Below are 20,584 nucleotides of genomic sequence, written 5' to 3'. Positions count from 1 at the left end.
TTACAATTGCTCTGTTACATCATAGTAAATGTGCACACTCAGCTAGAAGTAGGCACTGGGAATTGTCTTCTGTGACTTCATTCAGGAAACTGCTGCTTCTTTCTCTCTTTCATGCATAGGCACAGTTTCCCACAGAATATTTACCACTGGCCTTTTGCTTTCATCCCCCTTCTATTTTATTTCCATTTCATTCCCTAAATTCCTTACATCCTGATACTTTTCTTACTGACTGGAAGATGACAATCATAAATGGACAACAAATTTAAAAGACTGCAATTGCCAGTGCTCAGGAAGGACTTGTGAAGTGCTGCTTCTCCATCTTGGTCACCATGTCACAGAATCCAGCCAGAAGATGCCGGTCTGGCGCTGTACAAACTTCCAGGTCTGGGTAGAAAGAAAAAGTTCATGAAGTACTTTACCTCGGAGAACATTTTCCATGTTTTTAAAATCTGGCTGAATAGATAGAAAAATTGGCACATCAAGCCTGTATCTATTTCAATCCAGCATCACTTTAAACTGTTAAAAACTTAGGGGGTTTGGATGATGGTGCTACCGCTTCTTAGATTACAAATTTGGCTCTGCTGATCTCAAAACATTTTTCCAAATTTTTTATTAAATACTGGACACTAAATAACACATTCAGCCTTAGACCTGAACATATATTTTTCCTGTACGTAGGCTGTTTAACCCATGCACAGCCTACTGAAATTCACTTTAGCATTAAACCTGATTCATGTGGCTCAGTTCTGAGAGCCTTACTGAATTGCACCTCCTGAAACGTCCACGTACAGAAATTTGAAATGGCCTAAGAAAAAAAATACAGCTTTACTGATCCTTTAAATGCCATCTTCAAGGAAGCTCATGTCTCATTCTGGGGAGGGAAGGATAACTGCATTCCCCTTCCTCCCCTGTGCCCTACGTGACACACTGCGAGACGGTTCAGAGGGTTTAGCTCAGCCTGAGTAGGAAGCGCTGCACAGCTCAGATGGCGGGTGCTGGTCAGTATCTGTTCCACGTGCTGTTCCAGTCAGCCAGGTCAGAGGGAAGCAAGGAAGAGGCTCAAAGAAAGAGTTCGGAGGGAGCGGTTGTATAATCATTCAGTCTCAATGTGCGAGCAGCCCAGGCCACGCTTCTGCTGGAAGTGTTCTGTGTGGTTTAACTCACGTTGCTGTGACCAAAACACCTGAGCAACACTTTGCTTTCCTTGGTGCATTTAGCACATCTCTGGTCAGCACACTGGTTGTATTAGGTTATCCAAATACACTGCAGTCTGATGGGATCCTTCTCAAGGCCTGCTGAAAGCACTTCAGTTTAAATGTCAGCAGCTTCACTGCTCATTTGTTTAGAACTTAGCAGGAGCACACCATAGAGCTATTTTTCTTACTTGCCGTAAGAAACAGGGGGTATATTGAGTCTTTAAAATAGGACTCTGACGTATCTTACCTGGAAAGGTTTCCCTGATGGATCAGCAGCGTGTTCTCTCTCCCTCTTCCTGCTGCTCACTCATCCCAAAACAGAACCTGGCTTTAACTGGTGTCTCCTTTCAACAGGTAGGAAATATTTCCACCCTACAGCCTTGCACAGAGTTTGGACAAGGATCCCAGGACTCCAAGGCCAACCACAGGCCTAGTTCCTGGCAGCTTTAGTCTGGCAGAAATACTGCCATTTTCACAATTTTAGGATGCAGAATCCCACATTTGGCTCTGGGCACCTGGCATGGAACAATGGCTCTTTTCCACAGGTTGGAAACATCTCCACCCTCCTGTCATGGACACACTTGCAAATGCAACTTGACCTAATCAAAACCATCTGGCAAGGCTTAATAACAACACAGAAGATACAGTACATCACATGTGTGTTACCTCACTCACTTCAGTAGGGCTTTGTGAAAGGGAAAACCTGACCATTTGAACCTTTGTAGAAACCTGTTTGGTGGGATTAGGGACAGCAAGCTATATTGGTATCAATCATAGAAATAATTTCTTTGCATTGATTTTAATTTTTCACTACCCAGCATGACAGCTGGAAGTGCTTGTTCAGGGCACCAAATATAAACAAATATTGCAGCAATGATATCAAAGGATGCAAAACCGATAACCAGCTAAAAACTGTTTTTTGCCCAAAACAATGATGGCAGCCACATGCCCTTCTCTCTACCTGGAAGACAGATCTTGGGGAGTGTCTGACAGCACAGGGGCTCTACACAATCTTCACCACTATGTTGACAGGCACTTGCCCGCAATAAAAATGCTTACTCTACATTTTTTTTATTTTAGGTGGGACTCTGGGGCACAGGGGGCTGGATCAGGCCCTGCCCCGAGCATCTCTCAGTCATCCTTGGATAGAGCTGAGGGGCCAGGGCCCCCCAGCCCCTCCACAACACCCTCGGCCCCGTGATGCCAAGTTCTGCCCTGGGCACCAGCACAGCTGTCAGGTCTAGACGTGCGCTCCCGATTTTATAAGGTTTGCGTGGGACTCTGCAATGGGGAAGGGGGGGCCACACCTGTCTTGGGCTGACATTGGGCTCTACTGCCATGCTGCGTTAACCATGGATGGGGTAGCCAGACAAGCTGGGACTCTACCCACGTCCCATGGGATCACCCCCATCTCCCTTGGGGTTCACCACTACAGCCCCATCCCACCCTGGACAAACTCTCACACCCCCGGGGGTGACAACATGGGCAATCCCCTCAAGCTGTGCACCCCCTCCCCATATCCCCGTGTCTCTGTGACATCTCCTCCTGTGTCCCGGCTCTGCCTCCCACACCTTTCTCCCTTCCAGTACTCCCACTGCCTCTCCCAGCATCTCCAGCTTCTTGCTCTCACTTCAAAGTGTGGGACACCCCGTTTTGGGGGAGGACATGTTTGGTGCCAGCATGCTGTCCAGACCCACCGAGGCTCTGCCAGGACAATGAATGTGGCAGGTACCAGCATGGGCATCAGGCTGGGGGCAGGAAGGGGGCGCCACCGTGACTCCTCCAAATGCCCTCATGTGGTTCTGGGGGTCCACGCTCAGGGTGTCAGTGCTGGAGGATGACAGAGACTCCCAGATGGCAGGAGAAGGTCCAGAGCTAGGTGCTGCTGTGGCCCCAGTGCTGGAATATTTGGATCCAACTGACCCCCCTGGTCTGCAGCCATTGGAAGGGGCTAGGCTCCTCTTCAACAAGGAAGCCCCTGATTCCTTCACTAATCCCCTGACTTTCTCACAGGGACCACGCCATGATCATAGGGAATATGGGGAAGAGAGAAAGGTTCTGGCAACTTCTTGCCAAACAAGTGGTCTGGTCTCAGCTTGCCTCTGCTGATGGCTGGGGGGATGTCAGGCTGCTTAGTGAAACTAGGACCTTTTATGCTGTCGCGGGGGGTCAGCGCTTTGCGGTATCCTTCCTGCCAGGAGACCGGGGAAGGCAGGAGGGACCCTCGTGCAGACCTACACTACAGGGTGCCCCTCATTTGTGGCACATCAGACGGACATTCCTGAGGCAGAGGGATGCCCCTGCTTCAGAGGGTAACATTAGGCAGAGCAGGGGGTACCACAGCAATCCCAGGAGGAAGTGACAAGCCCAGGAGCACCACATGGGCCTCTTTGGGCTCAGGGTGGCCATGACAGGACACAGGCCACATGGGCTGAGGAGCTGGAGGGGACAGGCACACAGTCAGTACCTGCTTTTGAGGGGACACACAGGCTGGAGGTAGGCGCTCTTTGGGATAGAGTGGAAGCCCTGACCTGGCGTCACCACAACAGCCACCCACGCCATAACTGGGAACACCGCACTTTCACCATTCCCAGCACAGATACAGATGGGGATCTTCGGTGAATCGTTTCTCAAGTGCCAAAAACCACGTTGAAACACTGAAAAACTACAACCTCCCCTGTCTGATCGAAGTACATCACATCTGTACTTGCAGCTCCAGGCCAAACAAACACACACACACACACAGAGACACAAAGAGACATTAGACAGGATGTGCAACAAGGGGACACGACAATGAGAGAAAACTCTCTGTGAGATGACTGCAATGATCGAGAAGATGAGGAATGAGATGGCCCAGGTGAGACTGATGGTGAGCTAACCAGGCCCAAAAAACCCCGGCAGAAGATGCTAACGTGATCACATTACGAAAAGCTCGCCAAAATGGCAAAGATGGAAGCCCGTGAATCACGAAGATAGGGACAAGATTCTGACCACACACCCTTACAAGTCCTAGCCTGCTATAATGGATCACTGCCATGTACAGCTGTCGACACGGCTTAGAACAAGACTGTAAAAGGCTTCCGACTCGATGCTTCTAAAGAGATGCAGAGATTCTGATGCACACCTGAGCTCGGGCATTGAAGGTTCAAAGATATCGGCGCCAAGCCGAGGAACACGGAGATCAGAGATGGTAAGGATGGCCTGGCCTTTTAGATAATCCCCTCAAAGGGGTGAGGCAAAAGACATGCAAAGCAAGACACACAAAAGACAGGGAACGCACGGTAGACAAGCGATGCGACACACACCAGGACCGCCCTGCCCTGCGCAACTCTGCGTCGTCATCAGAAGTCAGGCTCTCCCTTTACGTGACCTAAGGGGCCCTTTTTTGGACATCCCCACGTCCAAAGCTAATACAACAATCCCTCCCGGCAAGTCCTAGCCTGGCACCCGGCTTCCATCCCCTCTGTGAGTAATAGTGCTTGACTTATCCCTTAGACATCCAGGGATGTGAATCCGTGTCTGGTGACAAAGAACACCTTGACATCTCGGAAGTTCCTGCTGTCACCAGGCAGTTCTCTCTCTTAGTCTACTACAAAAAAGAACGCCAAACATCAACGCATGAGCTAAGGGGAACATCAGCAATCTGTTACAAGAACGGTCAGTCACAATGATCAAGATGGCTGTGAGATAATGCTACGTTCAGAACGCTCCACGCATCCTTACAAGCCCTAAGACATTACAACTCACACCTGGAAAGGATGGATGGCAATACAGCCGGGAACAAGGCCTCAAAACACATCTGACTCCACGCTTCCAATACGCGGTTCCAAGACACGGCCGAGACAAGAATAAGAACAAATCACGCTGGCATCGGACCGAGAAGCGCAAATATTTGAGAACCCAGAGATGCCAACCGACGCTCGCAATAAAGCACAACAGACAGAGACAATTGATCTGAGACATCCCAAAGACAGAGCAGACGACAAAAGACGCCAGACAACGTGACACAAACTGGAACTGCTCCGTGCTGTGCATCCTTATGGTTGCAAACAAAGTAAAGCTGCTGCCGCCTCTGGCTCTACTAAGAAGTCCCTCAGAGAACATCTCTTTCCCTGAGCTAATTTTTAGATCTCTCACGGGAATTTCTGGCCTGCTACCACGCTATCGTCCCATCTCTGGGTTATGGCCCCCAACTTATCTTTTAGACGGCCGGCAACGGGAATCCACGCTGGACGCAAAGGGAGTCCGCCTCGGCTCTCTCGGAAGGCCCCGGTATGGCTGGTGAGCTCCTTAGTTGGCTACGAAAAAGAAAACCAAAGTCAATGCATGAGTTTAGCGGCAGGTGGGACAAATCCCCACAATCCAGCCACTTGCCATTTCCTAAGTGCACTTAGGCCTTTAAGTCTCCAGCTTCATCCCCACTTGAAGGCTGTGGCTGTCATTATGATGGACACCTGGGATACCGAGATGTAGAATTACGTGCCGTTACTGTGAGGAGGGGGCGTATTTGTGCGCCTCAGCACACATAAACGTACCTGCTGGTCTTGGGGAAAGGTCTTACGGGGCCCCTCAATGGACACTATTTCCCACTGTGCTGCCTTCAACCCCTCACCTCACCCCCCTGTAATTCCTAACCTAGTGCCCTGCTCACTCTCCTTCTCCTTGTAATGATCCTCACCTTACTTACTGGAAGCCTCAGCTTTGGATGTCATCTTTGACAAGAGGCAGGTCTCTTTTTTGACATGATGAATCTGATGAAAAAGTTTCAAGCGCCACACTTAACACAATCAGGAATTTCAGGAAGTTCCAATGCTTCTTAGAAAAAGAAAACCAACATCAAAATACAAATTCTGTTAAATTACAAAGCACAAAAGCATCTTACCAACTCTGAACATACAACCCAAAATAATGAACTTAAATACTCACTGCATTCAGCGCTACCTTCCTCACCATGTCTTCAAAGCCTCTCTTGCTTTAGATGCCAAAAGCACCTGCTTGAAAAAACCTGAGCTGAAAAAGCCCCTTCCTTTAAATGAGAAGACAGCTCTGACTCCAGTGAACTCCAGAGAGAAAATAAACCCCTTAGCCAGAGGCTGGGGTTAATATACCCCTGGCTGGGCCCGCCTCTTGTTCCCAGCATGCCTGAAAAAAGGGAGGAGGCAAATATCATTGGGTATCAAAGCCCTCAGAGCAGCTGTGGCTCTTAGGTTCCTCTGACTTACCTTTCTGGTGAGTAAAGGGCTTGACAGAGAAGAAAACTCTTCAGGGAAATTACTATACTTTATTTTTTTATACAGCTGCATCAAGCAAAAGGGCGTAAATCAGGTAAGAAATAAAACTTTGTGTTTTGGCAGCATAGCTGTGTAAGTTGAATAATTTGTTGCTAACTTGTAGAATTATTCTTTGCTGATTGCTAAGTAGTATTCCACATGTGACCTAAGTAGGGAAGATTAGTAACGATGTGAATGTTGTACTGAGCTCTCTAATTAGGGTGTTACGCATTATAAATAAAAGCGAGGAAAGCAACCGACTTTTGCGGGCCATTGGGGTTAAGAATGCGCAAAGCTCGCTCCCGTATGAGACTTCTGGTACCGGGGTACAGGTAGAAGCGTTTGCTGCTCCTTGAAAGGCGGGGGGGGCAGGTGGAGAAGAGTCAGCTGCTTGTTCCCTCCCCTACACAGCCTATTGTCTGCCCTAAAACACTGGGGTGCCAGGCTTTCATTTTTGTGGAAAAGAACCAGTCTTCTCCGCCACTATTTTGAAATCTGAAATACAATTCCGTTGGCAGTTTGGAACTTGGTGTCCTGGCGTTTTGAAACTGGGTCATTTTGGCATTTTGAAACGTAGTGTTCTGGTACTTTAAAACTGACACTTTGCAACCTGTTTTTCTGATGGTTTGAGATTTGTTTTTCTATTATTTTGAAACTAGCTTATTCTGGTATTTTGGAATCAGATTTTGTTTGGGGGGTTTTTGGTGTTTTGGAACCTAATTTTTCTAGGCCGGTTTTTGGTATTTTTTTAAGCCCGGTTTCTTTATTATTTTCTGGAGGGGGGGTTGTGCGTGTTGGTGTGGATTTAGGGCTTTTTGTTTGATTTTGGTTTTTCTTGGCTTTTTTTTGATTTTGGTTTTTGTGGCGTTTTTGTTTTGTATTTCATTGTTTAGGAGTTTTTTATTTTTTATTTTTTTTTTTTGCAACTCACTGGAATTCCCGATTGTATAGAGTGTGATGCTTGAAATTTTTTCAGCAGGTTCATAACGTCACGAGGTACCTGCCTCACATCAAAGACGGCATCCAAAAGTGAGGCTACTAGTAAGTAAGGTGGGGATCTGTACAAAGTAAGTGACCTGCAGATGGACTTAGAGCGCCCGTCACGGAGACCCCGATCGCCCCAGGATCTGTGACAGCCGGTCTGAAGGTGAGACTTAGAGCACCTGTCTGGGAGACCCCGATCGTCCCAGGATCTGTACAAAGTAAGTGGCCTGCAGGTGGACTTAGAGCGCCCGTATTACGGACCGCGATCGCTCCGGATTCTGTGAAAGCTGGCCTGAAAGTGAGATTTAGAGCGCTCGTGTTCGGGACCCCGATGGCCCGGGATCTGTATAAAGTAAGTGGCCTGCGGGTAGACTTAGAGCGCCGGTCTTGGAGACCGTGATCGCCCCGGGATCTGTACAAAGTAAGCGGCCTGCAGGCTGATTTAGAGCACTCGTATCAGACAACCTGATCACCCTGGGATCTGTACAAAGTAAGTTGCCTGCACTTGGACTGAAAGCACCTGTCTTGGAGACCCCGATTGCCCCAGGATCTGTGAAAGCTGGCCTGAAGGTAAGACTTAGAGCGCCCATCTAGGAGACCCCGATCACCCCAGGATGTGTGCAAAGTAAGTGGCCTGCAGGTGGACTTAGAGCGCCCGTGTTGGAGACCTGGATCGCCCCAGGATCTGTGACAGCCGGTCTGAAGGTAAGACTTACAGCGCCCGTCTTGGAGACCCCGATCGCCCCAGGATCTGTACAAAGTAAGTGGCCTGCAGGCTGACTTGGAGCACTTGTATGGGACACCCTGATCACCCTGGGATCTGTACAAAGTAAGTGGCCTGCAGGTGGAGTTAGACCACCTGTCATGGAGACCCCGATTGTCCCAGGATGTGTGAAAGCTGGCCTGAAGGTAAGACTTAGAGCGCCCGTCTTGGCGACCCCGATCGCCCCTGGATCTGTGACAGCTGGTCTGAAGGTAAGACACAGAGTGCCTGTCTGGGAGACCCCTATCGTCCCAGAATCTGTACAAAGTAAGTGGCCTGCAGGTGGACTTAGAGCGCCTGTCTTGGAGACCCCGATTGCCCCAGGATCTGTGAAACGTGGTCTGAAGGTAAGTCTTAGACCGTCTGTCTGAGAGACCCCGATCGTCCTAGGATCTATACAAAGTAAGTGGCCTGCAGTTGGACTTAGAGTGCCCATCTTGGAGACCTGGATCGCCCCAGGATCTGTGACAGCTGGTCTGAAGGTAAGACTTAGAGGGCCTGTCTGGGAGACCCCGATCGCCTCAGGATCTGTACAAAGTAAGTGGCCTGCAGGTGGAGTTAGAGCACCCGTTTTGAAGACCACGATCGCCCCGGGATCTGTATGAAGTAAGTGGCCTGCAGGTGGGCTTAGAGCACCAGTGTTGGAGACCTGGATCGTCCGGGATCTGTGACAGCACTTCTGAAGCTAAGACTTACAGCGCCTCTCCTGGGGACCCCGATCGTTCCAGGATCTGTACAAAGTAAGCGGCCTGCAGGTAGACTTAGAGCACCGGTCTTGAGGACCCAGATCGACCTGAGATCTGTACAAGGTAAGTGGCCTGCAGGTGGACTGAAAGTGCCTGTCTTGGAGACCCGGATAGCCCCAGGACCTGTACAAGGTAAGTGGCCTGCAGTTGAACTCAGAATGCCCGTCTTGGAGACCCAGATCGCCTCCGGATCTGTACAAAGTAAGTGGCCTGCAGATGGATTTATAGTGCCCTTGTTGGATACCCCGATAGCCCCGGGATTTGTGGCACCTTGTCTGAAGGTGAGTCTTAGACCGCCTGTCTGGGAGACCTCGATTTTCCCAGGATCAGTACAAAGTAAGTTGCCTGGAGGTGGACTTAGAGCGCCCTGTAGGAGACCTGGATCGCCCCAGGATCTGTACAAAATAAGTGGCCTGCAGGCTGGCTTAGAGCACTCGTATCAGGCACTCTGATCGTCCTGGCATCTGTACAAAGTAAGTGGCCTATAGGTGGAGTTTGAGCACCCGTTTTGGAGACCCCGATTGCCCCAGGAGCTGTACAAAGTAAGTGGCATGGAGGTGGACTTAGAGTGCCCGTGTTGGAGACCTGGTTTTTCCTGGGATCTGTACAAGCTAAGTGGCCTGGAGGTGGACTTAGAGCGTCTGTGCTGGTGGCCCGGATGGCCCCGCGCTCTGTAAATAGTAAGTGGCCTGGACGTGGACTTAGAGCGCCTGTGTTGGAGACCTGGTTTTCCCTGGGATCTGTACAAAGTAAGTGGCCTGCAGGTGGACGTAGAGTACCGGTCTTGAGGACCCAGATAGACCTGAGATCTGTACAAGGTAGGTGGCATGCAGGTGGACTGAAAGTGCCTGTCTTGGAGACCCGGATAGCCCCAGGACCTGTACAAGGTAAGTGGCCTTCAGGTGGACTTAGAGTGCCCGTGTTGGAGACCCAGATCGCCCCGGGATGTGTACAAAGTAAGTTGCATTCAGGTGTACCAGAGCGCCCGTGTTGGAGAGATGGATGGCCCCTCGCTCCATACAAATAAGTGGCCTGGAGGTGGACTTAGAGCGGCCGTGTTGGAGACCTGGTTTTTCCTGGGATCTGTAAAATGTAAGTGGCCTATAGGTGGACTTAGAGCGTATGTGATGGAGACCTAGTTTTCCCCGGGATCTGTACAAAGTGGCCTGGAGGTGGACTCAGAGCGCCCGTGTTGGAGACCCGGTTTTCACTTTCATCTGTACAAAGTAAGTGGCCTGGTGATAGACATGGAGCACCTGTGTTGGAGACTTGGTTTTCCCCGGGATCTGTACAAAGTAAGTGGCCTGGAGGTGGACTTAGAGCGGCTGTGTTGCAGACCTGGTTTTCCCTGGGATTTGTACAAAGTAAGTGGCCTGCAGGTGGACTTAGAGCACCCGTGTTGGACACACGGATGGCCCCGTGCTCTGTACAATTAAGTGGCCTGGAGATGGACTTAGAGCGCCGGTGTTGGAGACCTGGATCGCCCCAGGATCTGTAGAAAGTAAGTGGCCTGCAGGCTCCTTAGAGCACCGGTCTTTAGGACCCGGATTGCCCTGGGATCTGTACAAGGTAAGTGGCCTGGAGGTGGAGTTAGAGTGCCCGTGTTGGAGACCTGGATCACCCCAGGATCTGTACAAAATAAGTGGCTTGCAGGCTGACTTAGAGCACTCGTATCAGACACCCTGATCTCCCTGGGATCTGTGCAAAGTAAGTTGCCTTCAGGTGTGCCCAGAGCACCCGTGTTGGAGACCTGGATGGCCCCTCGCTCTGTAGAAAGTAAGTGGTTTGGAGGTGGACTTAGAGCGCCTGTGTTGGAGACACGGATGGCCCCGCGCTCTGTGCAAAGTGGCCTGGAGGTGGACTTAGAGCACCCGTGTTGGAGACCTGGTTTTCCCCGGGATCTATACAAAGTAAGTGGCCTGGAGGTGGGCTTAGAGCGTCCGTGCTGGAGACCTGGATGGTGCCGCGCTCTGTACAAAGTAAGTGGCCTGGAGGTGGATTTAGAGCATCGGTGTTGGAGACCCGGATGGCCTCGGGATCTGTACGAAGTAAGTGGCCTGGATATGGACTTAGAGCGCCTGTGTTGGAGACCTGGTTTTCCTGGGGGTCTGTGGAAATTAAGTGGCGTGGAGGTGGACTTAGAGTGTCCATTCTGGAGGCCTTAATGGCCCCGTGCTCTGTACAAAGTAAGTGGCCTGTAGATGGACTTAGAACGCCCGGGTTGGTCACACAGATGGCCCTGTGCTCTGTACAATTAAGTGGCCTGGAGATGGGCTTAGAGCATCCATACTGGAGACTCGGATGGCCCCGAGTTTTGTAGAAAGTAAGTGGGCTGGAGGTGGACTTAGAGCGGCTGTGTTGGAGACGTGGTTTTCACCGGGATCTGTACTAAGTAAGTGGCCTGGAGGTGGACTTAGAGCGCCCGTGTTGGAGACCTGGTTATCCCTGGAGTCTGTACAAAGTAAGTGGCCTGCAGGTTGGCTTAGAGCACCGGTCTTGAGGACCCGGATCGCCCTGGGATCTGTACAAGGTGTGTGGCCTGCAGGTGGACTTAGCGTGCCCGTGTTGGAGGCCTGGATCGCCTCAGGATCTGTACAAAGTAAGTGGCCTGCAGGCTGACTTAGAGCACTCGTATCTGACACCCTGATCGCCCTGGGATCTGTACAAAGTAAGTTGCCTTCAGGTGTACCCAGAGCGCCCGTGTTGGAGATCTGGATGGCCCCGTGCTAAGTACAAGGTAAGTGGCCTGGAGGTGGACTTAAAGCGCCAGTGATGGTGACCCCGATGGCCCCAGGATCTGTAGAAAGTAAGTGGCCTGGAGGTGGACTTAGAGTGCCAGTGATGGTGACCCCGATGGCCCCAGGATCTGTACAAAGTAAGTGGCCTGGAGGTGGACTTAGAGCGTCCATGCAGGAGACCCAGATGGCCCCGCGCTCTGTGGGAAGAAAGTGGCCTGGCGGTGGACTTAGAGCGCCTGTGTTGGAGACCTGGTTTTTCCTGGCATCTGTGCAAGGTAAGTGGCCTGGAGATGGACTTAGAGCGCCTATTTTGGAGACATGGATGGCTTTGTGCTCTGTATAAAGTAAGTGGCGTGGAGGTGGACTTAGTGCGTCTGTGCTGGAGACCTGGTTTTTCCTGGGATCTGTAGAAGGCAAGTGGTGTGGAGGTGGACTTAGAGTGGCCGTGTTGGAGATCTGTTTTTTTCTGGGATTTGTACAAAGAAAGTGGCCTGGAGGTGGACTTAGAATGCCTGTGTTGGAGACCTGGTTTTTCCTGGGATGTGGAGATAGTAAGTGGCCTGGAGGTGGTCTTAGAGTGTCTGTGCTGGAGGTGCAGATGGCTCTGTGCTGTGTATAAAATAAGTGGTGTGGAGGTGGACTTAGAGCGTCGGTGCTGGAGACCTGGAGTGCCGTGCGCTCTGTACAAAGTAAGTGGCGTGGAGGTTGGCTTACTATGCCCGTGTTGGAGAGCTGGTTTTTCCTGGGATCTGTACAAGGTAAGTGGCCTGGAGGTGGACTTAGAGTATCCGTGGTGGAGACCTGGTTTTTCCTGGGATGTGTAGCAAGTAAGTGGCCTGGAGGTGGATTTAGAGCACCCATGTTGGAGACCTGGTTTTTCCTGGGATCTGTATGAGGTAAGTGGCCTGGAGGTGGACTTAGAGCGTCTGTGCTGGAGGCCTGGATGGCCCTGTGCTCTGTACAAAGTAAGTGGCATGCAGATGGACTTAGAGTGCCCATGTTGGAGACCTGGTTTTTCCTGGGATCTGTACAAGGCAGGTGGCCTGGAGGTGGAGTTAGAGCGGCCGTGTTGGAGATCTGTTTTTTTCTGGGATCTGTAGAAGGTAAGTGGCCTGGAGGTGGACTTAGAGCGTCTGTGCTGGAGGTGTGGATGGCCCTGTGTTTTGTATAAAGTAAGTGGCGTGGAGGTGGACTTAGAGCGTCTGTGTTGGAGAGCTGGTTTTTCCTGGGATCTGTATAAAGTAAGTGTCCTGGAGGAGGATTCATAGTGTCTGTGGTGGAGATGGTTTTTTTTGCAGGATCTATATAAAGTAAGGGGCCTGGAGGTGGACTTAGAGCGCCTGCGTCGGAGACCTGTTTTTTCTCGGGTTGTGTAGAAAGTAAGTTGCGTGGAGGTGGACTTAGAGCGCCTTTGTTGGCGTCCTGGGTTGGCCTGCACTGTGTAGAAAGTAAGTGGTTTGTCAGTGGACTTAGAGGAGTCGTGTTGGAGAGCTGGCTTTCTCGGTATCTATGCAACTAAGTGGCTTGGAGATGGAGTTAGATCGTCTGTGTTGGAGATGTGTTTTTGTGTGGGATCTGTAAGAGGTGTGGAGGTGGTCGTAGTGCGGCGGTGGTGGAGATTTGGGGTTCTGTGGGAGCCGTATGAAGTAAGTGGCATGGAGGTGAATTTAGTGTGCTTGTGTCGGAGACTTGGTCGGTGATGGGATCTGTAGAAAGGAAGCGGTATTGGTGCGTATTTAGAGCATCGGTGGTGGAGTGACACATTGTGACGGTGGCCCTGGCCTCCCTGGACCAGCCCAGCCCATGGGCTGAGCGGAAGACACCACCGTGGGCCTGAATGCCCCCTTCCCCGAGGCTGAGTGGTTGTGCCCGGGGCGTGGAAGTGGGCTCAGTCCCCTCCTTCCTTTCTCTCTTTTTGGTATGAGTTCTAGAAAGTTCTCCTTTGTCTTGTGGTTTGTTGCTCCCCTGTTGGTTGCTTGTCTGTATCCTCCCACCCCTTATGACTCCTGATTGCATGGCGCTCTTGCCAATTATGTACCCCTAACACCCCATTGGCTCCCCTTGTTATCTCCACCCCACTTCTGCTCCCCTTAAAAACCCCTGTCCTGGGAGGTTCGGGGCCATTTTGTTGAGGTCCGTCCTCCCCCCCTACGTTCGCCCTTCAATAAATTTCCTTTTGCCTCAACGAAACGGACTGCCTCTCTTTCTGCCCGTGAGCCGGCTCTCGGTCGCCATTGCCACCAGCAGGATTCCGCCTCTCCGGCACTGCCCTCCGGCAGTTGTCCCCCGCCTCTCCGGACTTGGCCTGCAGGAAAGGCCCACGCGCTGCAACAATTGGTGCCCCGTGTGAGGAGGCGTGGCCGACAGCAGCTGTCCCCGGCGAGTGAGTTTACAAGGCGCCGCTGTGGCAGCTCGCACCGGATTGTGCGGAGCTCCGCGGAAGCCCTGGGAGAACAGGGATTCCCTCGCGACCGACGGCCCCTGGCGGACGGCTTTTAAGTTCCCGGCGACGGAGTATCGGGGAGATAAGGAGATCCCCCATGCCCAGGTAAAGTTGCTGCGGGGAGGAGATTGGGGGTGTGTGTGAGCCCCTAACACTCGGTCGCCCGAGAACCCCTGGGTCGTCTTTGGTGCTAAATTAGTGTGTGTGTGTGGCCCGAAGAGCGTGCTGGTCGTCTGGCATTTTTTATTGTTTTCTCTGTTTAGCCGTCTTGCGGGTTAACTTTCGGTGGCTCTATTCTTAGCAGAATGGGATCCCGGCTGTCAAAGGATAGTGCTATGCAGAGGGAGATGCACACTAATTTATCCGAACTTTTAGAAGCCTACCATGTTCTTTTCTCCCCTAAGGACCTTAAGAAGTTTGTTAAATGGGTAATGGTGAATTGTCCCCCGGACTCCCCTACTTTAATTTATGATTTGGATTATTGGGACTCGGTTGGCCAAAAACTCATGGCGGCAGGGAAGAAGGGAGATCGTACCGCTAGGAAGGTTTCTTCTTTGCATTCCCAAGTTTGTAAGTTCGTTAAGAAATCACCTGTTAACTTACCCCTTTTTACCTCCTACCCCCCTGAACAGCGGGAGCAGAGCCGTGTAGCTTGCCCTAGTGCGCTCGGTAGCTTCCAGCACCGGGACACCCCTCTGCCCCCGAGCGCCCCTGTCCCTGAGCCCTCTCCTCCTTTCCCCGCCGCGGCACCCCTTCCCCTTACTACCATTAGACAAGATGGCGCCGAGGAAAAACAAAATGGTGACCGTTCGCGCGCTTTCACCCCTGAGTTTCCCGCCGGCGCGAACAAGGGGTCCCGCCTCGTGGATCCTCCCCCCTGTCTATCAACCCTCACTTCCCTTGATCGGTCTCCGCCTCCGACTCTACCCCTTCCGGTCGTGTCAAGTTACGTCAGGGGGAGGGGTTGAGCCGTGGGAAAATCCCACAACTGGGTTCCCATGGTCCCCTCCTCGAACCACAACATCCGGCCGCCATCTTGGCGGGCCCGGAAGTGATGACCGTTCCCCTCTCTTTGCGGCCCCTGCACGACGCCGACAACACTCCCCCCTTCCAACACCTAGCCCTACTCCTCAGAGAGCGGACAATGGTCGGCCAAAAGCACTGGTGTGGCAGCCGGTTTCCCTTGTCACCAAAGAGAAGCTTTGCAAAGCAGCCAAGAATTACGGCTGCGAATCCACCTACTTCAAATCACTGTTTCAATCCATCCTAAAAGCGGAAGCTAAATGCCCTGCTGATGTAAAAGAACTAATTGGCTGCCTCCTAACCGAAAGCCAACAAAAACAGTGGGAGTCCAATTGGAAAAAGAGACTCCAGATTCTATTAGCCTCTCGCAAAGACGACCTGAACTACCAGGCGTTGACATTGAATCATCTTAGTGGCATGGGAGACTGGTCAAAGCCACAGGACCAGATCAGGGCCGTTTCCGAGGATGTGCTTGCAGAGGTCATCCTGGCAGCACAACAAGCTTTCTTCGCGATCCCTACCAAAGCTGAGGCCCAGCTTCCGTACATGTATATCAAACAGAGGCCTGACGAGCTATTTATTGATTTCATTGACTGGCTGACAGCTGCGGTCAGACGACAATTCAAAAATGTCAGTGACCAAGATGAAATCATCATCCATACTGCTACCGTTAACGCGAATGCCAGATGCAAGCAGCGAATCAGCTCATTGTCCCCAGACACCCAAATTACTATCTCCCTGTTGATCGACGCGTGCTCCTCAATTCCTCTCGACCCCCCTAAACCCCAAAACGTTCCCACTGCTTATCCTAATGCCTTCCCTAACGCAGCTTCTTTTGATAACCAGGTCGGAAACCTTTTGTCCCATGGTTTTGTCATCGGTGTGGCCAACAGGGCCATATTGCCAAGAACTGTCCTGCTCCGTACCCTAATCCTTCTCTCTCGAGTTCTTCTCCCCTAGGCCCAAACCCGATGATGCCGATTCCTGCCCCAACTGCTGTACCCGTGTCACCCCCTGCCGGCTCTCCAGCTCAGCCCAGCCAGCCAGCTGCCTTCCAACCACCGACCTATCAGACGGTAGCTCCGGTGCCAGCAAAAAACTAGAGAATCAGCCCGTCGAGGCGTCGCGCGAGGATATAAGTGTCGCCTCCGCTATGGACCTAACTACCTGGACCGCAACTGAATGGGACTCTAACAGACTGCACGCCTGGTGGGCCCAGCAAATCACCCAAAATAGGCCCTATATCACCTGCCACATGCAGGGACAGGATTTCCAAAAATCTGTCACTGGACTTATTGATACGGGAGCTGATGTTACCATTCTCTCCCAGGATGTATGGCCTAACCAGTGGCCTTTACAAGAGACAGTTGCCCCTATTGGGGGTGTGGGCGGGCAGTCTTTTGCCCAACAGAGCGTAGAGCCTGTGGACATTTATAATGCAGAGGGAGTGCCCGCGAGGGTGCGGCCCTTTGTCATGGACATTCCTTTCAACTTGTGGGGAAGAGATTCACTTGCTCAGTGGGGGACCCAGATTAACATATCCGCTCCCCCTTTGGGTTTTTAAAGCCGGCCACTGATGAGCGCTCTACCCCACGCCTCAACTGGCTGACCAACGATCCGGTGTGGGTAGATCAGTGGCCGTTGACTTTGGAAAAACTTGAAGCGCTCGAGACTTTGGTGGCCGAACAACTAGCCAAGGGACATATCGAACCGTCCCATAGCCCATGGAATTCCTCCATTTTTGTTATTAAGAAAGAGGGAAGAAATGAGTGGAGGCTTCTTCAAGACCTTCGGGCCATCAACGCGGTCATGGAAGATATGGGACCTCTCCAGACTGGGCTCCCCTCACCCACCATGCTGCCCCGCGACTGGAGCCTAGTGGTCATCGACCTGAAGGATGCTTTCTTTCACATCCCGCTGCATCCTGCGGCCGCCCCAAGGTTTGCCTTCACGGTGCCGACCGTCAACCATTCGGCTCCTGCCAAAAGGTACCAGTGGACAGTCTTGCCCCAGGGAATGAAGAATTCACCTACATTGTGCCAGTGGTACATTGATCGGATTCTATCTCCGATGAGGACACGATTCCCTGAGGTGCAACTCTTACACTACATGGACGACATACTCATTTGTGCCCCAGAGCGTGACCAAGCCCTTTCAGCACTGTGGGCGTTGCAAGAGACCCTCACCCGAGCCGGCTTCACCATCAGGCCGGACAAAATCCAGCAGACGAGCCCCGTCAAATACCTGGGGGTCGTCGTCAATGACCGGACCATCGTTCCCCAATCACTCACCTTGGCAGGGGAACCCCGCACTTTGAGGGATTTACACAGTTTGTGCGGGTCAATCAACTGGGTCTGACCGCTTCTGGGGATTTCCACTGAACAGCTTGCCCCGCTTTTCGATCTGTTAAAGGGGAAAGAGGACTTGGACTCTCCCCGAGCCCTGACGGAAGAGGCTCGGCAATGCCTGAGAGAGGTCCAGCAAGCGATCTCCCAAAGGCAGGCTCACCGATGTGATCCATATCTCCCCTTTGAACTTATTATTTTAGGGGAGAGACAATATACACATGGACTTATCTACCAATGGGATGTCACCTTAAAAGACCCTTTGCTGATTATCGAGTGGGTGTTCTTGCCGCACCAGCTCGCCAAGACCCTAACCACCGCGGCAGAGCTGGCTGCGAAGGTGATCAAGAAGGCGCGACTGAGGCTGAGAAGCTTGGCTGCAGTGGACTTCACGTGGATCTGGGTGCCATTTCATTTCGATGATTTGGATTTCTCATTTCAAACATGTGACCCCCTACAATATGCTTTGGAGGGTTTCTCTGGGAAAATTAAATCTGGCCACAAAACCCACAAATTATTCAATGCCAATTTCAAATTTGTTCCCAAATCACATCTCTCAAAATTCCCGATACCGGGGGCTCTAACAGTTTTTACAGACGGCTCTGGGTCTTCTCATAAGTCAGTCCTGACTTGGAGAAACCCACGAACACGGCAGTGGGAAGCCGATGTTCAGATGGTCTCTGGGTCACCTCAGATTGCCGAACTAGCCGCTGTTGTTAGAGCTTTTGAAAAATTCCCAGAGCCACTGAACCTGGTCACTGACTCTGCCTACGTGGCGGGTGTCACCCTCCGAGCAGAAAATTCGGCCCTAAAAGAAACGCAAAATATCAAAGTGTTCGAATGGCTCCTGAAATTAGTAACTTTGCTTTCCCACCGGGAGCAACCCTATTTCGTGATGCATGTGAGGTCCCACACAGATCTGCCTGGACCCATCGCTGACGGCAATCGACGAGCTGACCAGTTAGCTGCTGCGGTCATCTCGCCGAGCACGCCCAACATCTTCGCTCAAGCTAAACTCAGCCATCAGATGTATCACCAAAACACGTCGGCCTTGAGCAGGATGTTTGGCCTGACTCGGGACCAGGCCAAAGCAATTGTAACTACATGTCCTAACTGCTCGACCGAACACCTACCGGCACACACGAGCGGCGCAAACCCCCGCGGGACAGAAAGCTGCCAGGTGTGGCAGACGGACGTCACCCACTTCCCGCAGTTTGGCCGGCTCAAATACGTACACGTTTCTATAGATACCTTCTCTGGAGCAATGTACGCATCGGCCCATGCTGGTGAGAAGGCAAAAGACTGCATAAATCACTTTCTGTTAGCCTTCGCCACCTTGGGGGTACCCCAACAGGTCAAGACGGATAATGGGCCTGCGTATGCGTCCAACAAACTGCTTCAATTTTTTAACGAGTGGGGAGTTTCCCATGTAACAGGAATCCCACACTCACCTACAGGACAGGCAATCATCGAACGTGCCCATAGAACGCTGAAGTCGGTCTTGGCCAGACAGAGGGGCGGGAATGAAATTAATACCCCGCAGATGCCCCTCTGTAAGGCCTTGTTCACAATAAACTTCTTAAACGGGTCCTACGAAGAACCGATGCCTCCTATTTTTCGTCATTTCACCAGTGACAAACGCACCAAGTTGAGGGAACAACCGCCGGTGCTTGTGCGAGATCCGGAATCCCTAACCATCCAGGGTCCATTCCCCCTGGTCACGTGGGGTCGGGGCTATGCTTGTGTATCCACCCCAGCGGGACTGAAATGGATACCTAGTAAATGGGTAAAGCCCCACCTGGCCAGGAAGGGAGCAAAGAACCCCCAGGAGGAAGCAGAACGAAGTCACTTCGCCTCGAAGAAAGCAAAACCGGACTGGGCAGCGCTTCGAATGGCTGGCTGGAAAAGCCAGAAAAGGAAAAGAGCTAAGGACCCCTCCTTAGAGGAGATTCCCCCGGACTCTAACCTTTGCCTCTTGACCTCATACAAGTTTCTCCCCATCCTAGAGTGAATGCCCCCGAAAAACTCCCCTAAGTTCCCCAAGCCCTGTTAAGTTTTACCTAATATGTTCTGTTCTTGTTGCAGATTTGCCCCCCGCCAAAGAGCCTACCATGAATTCCACCCTGAAGCTATTCTACCTGCTTCTCTGGTCCACGGCCCTCGCTGGAACAACCTTGAGCTGGGTCGTCCCCCAGCCGAAAGCAAACGTGTGGGCGACCCTGGCGAAGTCCCTGAAGCAAGAAGGACTGTGCTTGGGCATGGACAAGGCGGAGGACCCGATGTCGACATGCCTCATCGGGATTCCTTTGAAAAAGGGCGAGTTCCCTTTCTCAGGTAGCTACCGCTCATATCCTGACCCGGTGCGTTCTTGGGATGAGTGGGTCGACCACCACCTTCCATCGGGGACGGTGGAGCCCCAAGAATTGGAACTATTGTGGTCCACCCAAGCGGAGCTGTGTGTTAAATTCGACAGCCCGCGCCGGTACAGTCCAAAATTCCTGGAAGGTATGGAACATGAGTATGATGATCTATACCCCATGCCTTTCACCCACATCCATGTAAGTAAAAGGTACCGTGCTTCGGAGTGGTGCAACTTTACCGCTCCAAACCCCGCCCACTCGAACACTCACCCCAAGGTCTTGCCGAAAGGGATTTTTCTTATTTGCGGTAAGCATGCCTGGGCAGGAATCCCGGCTCGTCTGCGAGGAGGGCCATGCACCCTCGGGAGACTGGTCACCTTGACCCCCGACAAGCAGCAATTGTTAAATTGGAAAAATTCGGCCAAATTGACACGCCAAAAGAGAGAAATCATTAATCTGGATGAAAATTGCAATGATACAATTGTGACCTGGCCCCGATCTAAGAAGATAGCTGCTTCGATTCTGCTCCCGTGGGTTGCAGTTTACAAGGCCTTGGGTGACACTGAGAAACTTGAGTGCTGGCTTTTATATAAAAAGAAAGGGGGAGGTGTGACGGTGGCCCTGGCCTCCCTGGACCAGCCCAGCCCATGGGCTGAGCGGAAGACACCACTGTGGGCCTGAATGCCCCCTTCCCCGAGGCTGAGTGGTTGTGCCCG

General features: G+C 51.8%; 1 long non-coding RNA gene across 2 annotated transcripts; it reads right to left on the bottom strand.

The window, feature by feature from the left end:
- Nucleotides 1-5,374: 5,374 nt before the first annotated feature.
- LOC146422302 (uncharacterized) lies at nt 5,375-6,276 on the bottom strand. 2 transcript variants are annotated; one of them, XR_014848101.1, is made up of 4 exons: nt 6,147-6,276; nt 5,875-6,011; nt 5,571-5,650; nt 5,375-5,494 (listed from the first exon to the last, which is right to left on the bottom strand). It is a non-coding gene; the product is annotated as an uncharacterized LOC146422302 (long non-coding RNA). The 2 variants fall into 2 exon arrangements; XR_014848100.1 differs by having other exon boundaries at nt 5,875-6,008.
- Nucleotides 6,277-20,584: the final 14,308 nt, after the last annotated feature.

The sequence above is a fragment of the Lichenostomus cassidix genome, unplaced genomic scaffold (assembly GCF_008360975.1).
Source record: "Lichenostomus cassidix isolate B80296 unplaced genomic scaffold, HeHo_3.0 HiC_scaffold_40, whole genome shotgun sequence".
Classification (NCBI taxonomy): domain Eukaryota; kingdom Metazoa; phylum Chordata; class Aves; order Passeriformes; family Meliphagidae; genus Lichenostomus; species Lichenostomus cassidix.
This window is presented reverse-complemented; position numbering and strand designations above follow the sequence as displayed.